General features: G+C 37.7%; 1 long non-coding RNA gene across 1 annotated transcript in view; it reads left to right on the forward strand.

Annotated features, from left to right (window-relative positions):
* Nucleotides 1-4,238, forward strand: part of LOC123383011 — a 54,252-nt gene extending 50,014 nt beyond the window's left edge. The window contains exon 3 of the long non-coding RNA XR_006592185.1: nt 3,185-4,238. This is a non-coding gene — a long non-coding RNA (uncharacterized LOC123383011). The remainder of the gene's footprint in view (nt 1-3,184) is intronic.
* The last annotated feature ends 2,956 nt before the right edge of the window (nt 4,239-7,194 follow it).

Genomic DNA, 7,194 nt, shown 5'->3' on the forward strand with positions numbered 1-7,194 from the left:
ACCCAGGCACCCCCTGAAAATATATTTAATGAGGTGGGGGGAAGGGGGCAGGCAACAGTGTGGAGGAGAAAGAAATTCTAATTTGTAATATAAGTTTTGAGAAAGTTCTAGCTAGGTTTTATTATATATTTAGCTAAGTTTCCTAATATTATTTATTGAACAATGTATTCCTCTCATTACTCTGTGATTCTTCCTTTACCATATAGTAAGTTCTTATTATCAACACTAAAGTTTGTTTGAGACTGGTCTGTTTAGCTGATGTATCTATTGAATCATTAGCACATACCCTTGTTTAAACAGCCATAAAAGATATTTTAATATATTTAATAAAGTTCCCCCACTTTATTGTTTTCAAAATATCGTTAGTTTTTTTTTTCTCCCATCCACTTATTATTCTAGAAGAAAAACAGCAGGAACACTCTGTCTTACAACTTCTCAGATAAAATAATTTCTATCTTCAGAGTCTTAGTAGTAATTCCCACAATGATTAACATTTTGCCTATTAGTTTTAGGCTACAAGATGTTCCAGGTGCTTTTTTTGTGCAACATATTACTTCCTTTCAAAAACCAGTCTAGTTGGAAAAAATTATAGCCATTTTTAAACGAGGAAACTAACGTTCAGAGAAATAAGTAGCTTGTTCAAGGTTACAACACTACTAAGTAGAAGGAATAGAATTTAAATCAAGATGCTTTTCACTTTGAAGATGTTATAGTCTTCCTTGCATTGATTCACACTGTACTTTTTGCCTGGAAAATAAATAATTGATTTACTAACTTATTTTGTAAGGTATATTTTAAAAATGAAAGAAATTTACACTTAGAGAGAGATGGCTGAAGGGACGACTGATTGGAAAGGAAATGTCTGAGAATGGGTCTGAGTTCAATGCCATGGACAAGCAAAATGCTAGGTGTCTCAAGGACAGCAAACATGCCCATTAAGTATATCCAGTTGCCATGTTTCATCCCCTGATCTCTTTTCAATGGCCTTTGTCTCTTGCTCCCAAATTCCATTTATATATGCTTGGTTTGATTTGAAAAAAACAACGGTAAATCAACAAAATGGTGACTGAAGAATAAGGATGGGAAGTGCTATCATTTTCTCAGCCATATCATGTGCCGAGTTTTCATTTAATCCTTATTTCTCTCAATGTATACATGAGGAAACTGAGCCTCAGGGAGATGAAGTAATTTGCCAACAAATAAAAATAAACAAAAAGTCACAGCTACTAAATTGTGGAAATGGAATAGAAACCAGTATCTGATTTTTTCCAATTGCCCTAGCACAAGTTGGTGCAAAATGGTGAGTTTATCAACTGTAAGTAAGGTTGTTAAGGCATATCTCAACCATCAACTTATTTTGAGACGCTTCCAGTCACAGGTAGTGACAAAAAAAAAAAAAAAAAAAAAAAACACACAACAAGCTAAGTGTTGAGTCTTCCTCTCATGTTTTCAGGCAAAACAGAAGCCAAATCCAGGGGTTCTTAATAAATGGGAAGAAACAAAGGAAGAAATCTGGAGCCAGAATGAGCAATTCACTAATGGCACATTTATGTGCAAGTGGGATATGATCTTTCCTTATGTTCTCAAGAGGAACTTGTCTTTATTTGCCTAAGAGCACTTCTTTCCTCATGTCATCTAAACTCTAAAAACACTAGGTCTGACCAACATAAGCTATATTTGCAATTTCCTAAATGAATACAATAGTTAGGAGTCAGGGTGGAGATACCACTCAAGCTGGTTACAAATACATACGTTTTCTGCAGACCTAGCAATACTTCTTCAACAGTCCTTCCCCATTAGACTTCAAGGTCCTTAAGAGCAGCCATAATAATAATTAACAGTTGTTCACATTGTACTTTCTCAAGATAGGCTATCATACTGAATCCTTACAACAACTCTGGGAGGTTGAATATATTATCATGGACCTCTTGAAGTCGTTGCAAATGCAGTACAGAGAATTCAAAGCCAAGTGCCTGAAGTCACAAAGGTGGTGGATGGCGGGTTGGATTTGAATATAGTGAATAAGCTGTGGTCACATGCTGGGGTCTCAACAACATAACAGAGTAAGAAAGGGAAGGAAGCCGGGACTGGGCCATCATGGGCAGAGCTACTACCTGTAAGAGGGATGGCTCCTGGCAAGGTGACACGCTGGTTAGGAATGCTACCCATGGGGATATAATTTGGATCATGTTTTCTTCAAGAAAATATTTAGTGAGCCTTCTAGTGTCATGCTAAACAGTGACTAACATAGGATCTGGAACGTGGTAGACATAAAATAAGTCTTTAATGAACAAATCAGTTGGGATAGTTGCAATAATGCAAACCTATATCCCAGTAGAGTCTATATTGCTACATCTGGCCTTCATGCGAACCTGGTATGTCTTCAGCATACTGAGTCAGTAGTAGAACATATGGAGGGTTTTCCTCTTAGGAAGATTCGGTACATGTAAATGTTAGGAAAGGCAAGGCACAAATGCCAATCTGGGAATATACTAGTATATATTGGCAACTGGGAAATGGAGAAAGAAAGAGTAGAAAATGAATTTAATGACTTTCCAAAGCTAAGGAAATAAGACAAGTAGCTAAATATAAACACATTAAGTATAGAAAAGAATTAAAAAAAAAAAAAAAACAACAACCCAAGATTTAACAGTGTGTTAATTTGCTATGGCTGCTGTAACAAAGTCCCAAATGCAGAGGCTTAATAATAGAAATGTAGTGCCTCACAGCTCTGGAGGTTAGAAGTCCAAAGTCAAAGTGTCAGCAGGGCCAGGCTCCGTCTGAAGGCTTTAGGGAAGAATCCTTCCTTGTGTCTTCTGGCTTCTGGCAGTTGCTGGCAATTCTTGATATACTGTGGCTTGTGAGACCTATCACTCCAATCTCTGCCTCTATTGTCACCTAGTTTGGGGTACTTTGTTATGGCAACTCCAGGACACTAACACAGACTTTGGTGCTGAGAAGTGATGTGCTGCTGTTGCAAATAATTTAAAATGTGGAGATGGCTTTGGGATTGGGTCACGGGTAGAGTCTGGAAGAATTTTGAAGCACATAGTAGAACAAGCTTAGATGACCTTGAAAAGACATGTGAATAAATGTCTAATGGAATGGGAAAGTCTGTCCTGTCCTATCCCACCACTGAATTTTAGGAGCAGATAACCTATTTTCTAATTTTACATGTCTATAGATGAAGAAGAGATTCTGCCTCAAGATGGCAGCATCAGTTCCCGCCTGAGTTTCCAGACTGCTGGCCCACCCTACAGGTCTCAGACTTGGGAGCCCCGTGATCATGTGAGCTATGTACAATCACATACACCTGTGTGTATGCCTGTGTATGCACATGTGTGTGCATGTATGCATGTGAGTATATGTATCTATCTATATATGTATATATAAAATCACTGTACACATATAGAATCTCCTATTGGCCCTGTTTCTATAGAAAACGCTGACTCTTACAAACAGCAAAGAAAAGAACTCTGCTTTATACCTAAATTAGCTTTGTACTTAAGTTAGCTCATTGAGCAATGTTAGAATTGAATTTTTAATGTTTCTTTATTATTTTTGAGAGAGAGAGAGAGAGAGAGAGAGAGAGAGCATTCAGGGGAGGGGCAGAGACAGAGGGAAGCAGAGGATTTGAAGCGGGCTCATACTGACTCATTGAACAGGTTTCATTTCTTCAAAGTGTTAGGAAATATAGAGACACATATTAATTGTTAGCATAAAATATTTTTGTAAGGGTCATGGAAAAATGAGTATAAAGGTTAATTTTACCTAATTAAAGCTTTAGCAATGTATAATTTTATATATTTTCTTGGTCTGATGAGCAGGCACCTAGTTAGATATGGTAATATATCCCAAAGATAGGATTTGGGTGCCTAAGTCAGGGCTTCAATAAATATTTAAATATGAATATTAATCAGTGAGATTGGTGATTTTCTCTTGATGACAAACAATACAGTGAGTTATTTCCTCTCTTCCCTTTGACTGTGTCTCTTCTCTCCTTAAAAGACACAAGTCACCTCTAAATTTTTAGTAAATATGCTATGATTGAAGAATCCATGTGGTACCAAGGAACTTATGTTTATGTGTAGAAATATCTTAATATTACACATAGTAAACCCCTTTTACACTGATACATTATTCTCACAGCTAATTTCAGGGCTCCACTGAAATTTTTTTTTAACGTTAATTTATTTTTGAGACTCAGAGAGACAGAGCATGAACGGGGGAGGGGCAGAGAGAGAGGGAGACACAGAATCGGAAGCAGGCTCCAGGCTCTGAGCCATCAGCCCAGAGCCCGATACGGGGCTCGAACTCATGGACTGCGAGATCGTGACCCGAGCTGAAGTCGGACACCTAACCGACTGAGCCACCCAGGAGCCCCTCCGCTGAAAAATTTAAGAAGTTTAAAGCTCAACCCAACATGGACAAATCAGTAAAGAAAAAAACCTTGATTTTTGAAACCATAGAGTGAATATACACATTGAAGGTGACTTCCCTGAAATGTACAAGGCTGTTCCGCAGGGGTATCTCCATCAGTTCTCTTCGCCTACATGCCTTTGTTCCTATTTTAAGGTCACATCTGAGCTGAAAATGGTAGTGAGAGTTGGTGCAGCAGAAGTGAATGTGAAAGAAATTCGCAATAGCTGTTGTCACATGTGCTGCAGAAAGTTTATGATGCAGGAGTTCACCTCTCTTGAAGCTGTAAGTAACGGGAGCCTGGTGCTCTCATAGCCAGTGGACATAGCTTACTGGGTATTATCAGAAAATCCAGCTGGAAAATTATTAAAAGAAAGGCCTCCTACCAGTATCCTTGGTTGTCAGACTACTTACTGAAAATAAATACGATTAAATATATATGACATGGAAAGAGAAGTCATGCATGAATGAAATTCTCATTTATGGTGTCTGTTTTTAGAAATCCTACCCGGGTGTTCTCTCTTGTTCTCATTTAAATTCTAGTATTGAACAGCACTATGGAATGAATGGCAATGTTTTGGCTCCACTGGAATCCTGGGGTGTTCCTTGAGGTTCTCCCACACTGGCTTATTCTAAAACGTCTCCAGCCCTGTGTGAACTCCAGTGTTGTTGAACTCACGATTCCCTGTAGTTTGTTCTCTGTAGATGTACTTCATCAGGCTTCACAGAGACTTGACCTATGAATACAAAGCTTGTATTTTAGACGGAAACTCAAAGAAACTCAAAGGAACACAGACCAGTTTCTGCAACTATTTCTCAGCAAGTTCTCTTATTTCTTATGATCTTGTTTTGCAAATTCCAGCTACTCTATCATCTCTTACTTTCATATCTGTCTTCTGACCTCAGCAAAGCCACTGTCTGTTTGTGGTCCCTCCCACCTATGCAGCCATCAGGAAGTGTCCCAACAGAGAGAGATTTCATGATCCTGGGGCCTACTTTGCTTGAGTTCATTATCTTGGGAATCATAAATCTGCACTGCCGGTTTTCCAACATTTGGTATACTTTCTTCAGTTATGTAATTGTTTTTGGCAAAAGCCTGAGCCATTACGAGCTACTCTGTCATAGCCAGAAGTAGGATTCTCTTACAACATGTTTTATGTTTGTGTCTTGCCTTGGGAGTAACTAGAACATCCAGTTAGTATAAATTTAAATTTCAACCTGGAAATAATTCAATTTGCCTCCTACAGTCTCAACCAAAACATGATATCTATCTTCTCCTTTCCTGTGTTAACTGGAATATTATTTCTAGACTATTCTTTCACTGAACATGTAACTCTTTCAGTAGGTGAGGTCTTTTTTTTTTTCATTAGTTGATGAGGGCTAAAACCTATATCCTTAGATTATACAGTCTGGATTTCCCTTCCATGATAGTTTCATCACATAGTTACCTGCTGTGATTAAGTTTCCTCCTCATTTCTGGTCCCTCATTGTACTTTGAGTTGAGTTTATATTTAAAAGAATATTTGGGGTGCCTGGGTGGCGCAGTCGGTTAAGCGTCTGACTTCAGCCAGGTCACGATCTCGCGGTCCGGGAGTTCGAGCCCTGCGTCAGGCTCTGGGCTGATGGCTCGGAGCCTGGAGCCTGTTTCCGATTCTGTGTCTCCCTCTCTCTCTGCCCCTCCCCCGTTCATGCTCTGTCTCTCTCTGTCCCAAAAATAAAATAAAAAACAAAAAAAAATTAAAACAAAAAGAATATTTATTACAAATGGGTTGGTCAGGGTATGGGGAAAGAGGGACTCTCATAAATTGTTGGCTCTCAGTGTCAATTTTTCAAATCTATAGAAAAAATTTTGCAAAATCTATCAACCTTTTGAAGGTGTATACCCTATGAAGCCAAAATTTATTACAGCATAATTTACATTAGCAAAAGTTTTCAAACAATTTAAAAGTCAGTCATTACAGGACTGATTAGATACCTCTTTTATACGCATACTCTGTAGTTTAAAGAAAGAAATAATGAAGACAATTTATCTTAAAATGTGAAACTATCTCTAAAATCTATTGGTAAGTGAAACAAACACAGTGAACTATGGCATGCATATTTGGTGTTCTATTGGAATAAAAATATGGTACAGTTAACCCTTCAACAACATGGCTCTGACCTATGTAGGTCCACTTATTTTTTTTCAATAAATACAGTATGATGCTATAAATATATTTTCTCTTCCTTGTGATTTTCTTTTTTTTTTAATTGAAATATAAGTAACACACAGTGTTATATTAGTCTCTTGTATACCATATAGTGATTCAACAATTCTATACATTTATCAGTACTCATTAAGATAAATGTACTCTTCATCCCTTATCTGTTTCACCCATCCCACTGCACACCTCCCCTCTGGAAACCACCTGTTCTCTATATTTAAAAGTACATTTTTGTGTTTGTCTCTTTTTTTCTTTGTTTGTTTGTTTTGTCCTTAAATCCACATATGAGTGAAATCATGTAGTATTTGTCTTTCTCTGAGTGACTTATTTCACTTAGCATTATACCCTCTGGGTCCATCCATGTTTTTGCAAATGGGAAAATTTCATTCTTTCTTTATGGCTGAATAATGTTACACACACGCACACCCCCGCCCCCCATACGCATACACATCTTCTTTACCCATTAATCTACCTATGAATACTTGGGTTGCTTCCATATCATGGCTATTATAAATAATGCTGCAGAAAAAATAGGGGTACATATACCTGTTCAAATCAGTTCTTTTGTATT

The sequence above is a fragment of the Felis catus genome, chromosome F2 (genome assembly GCF_018350175.1).
Source record: "Felis catus isolate Fca126 chromosome F2, F.catus_Fca126_mat1.0, whole genome shotgun sequence".
NCBI classification, from domain to species: Eukaryota; Metazoa; Chordata; class Mammalia; order Carnivora; family Felidae; genus Felis; species Felis catus.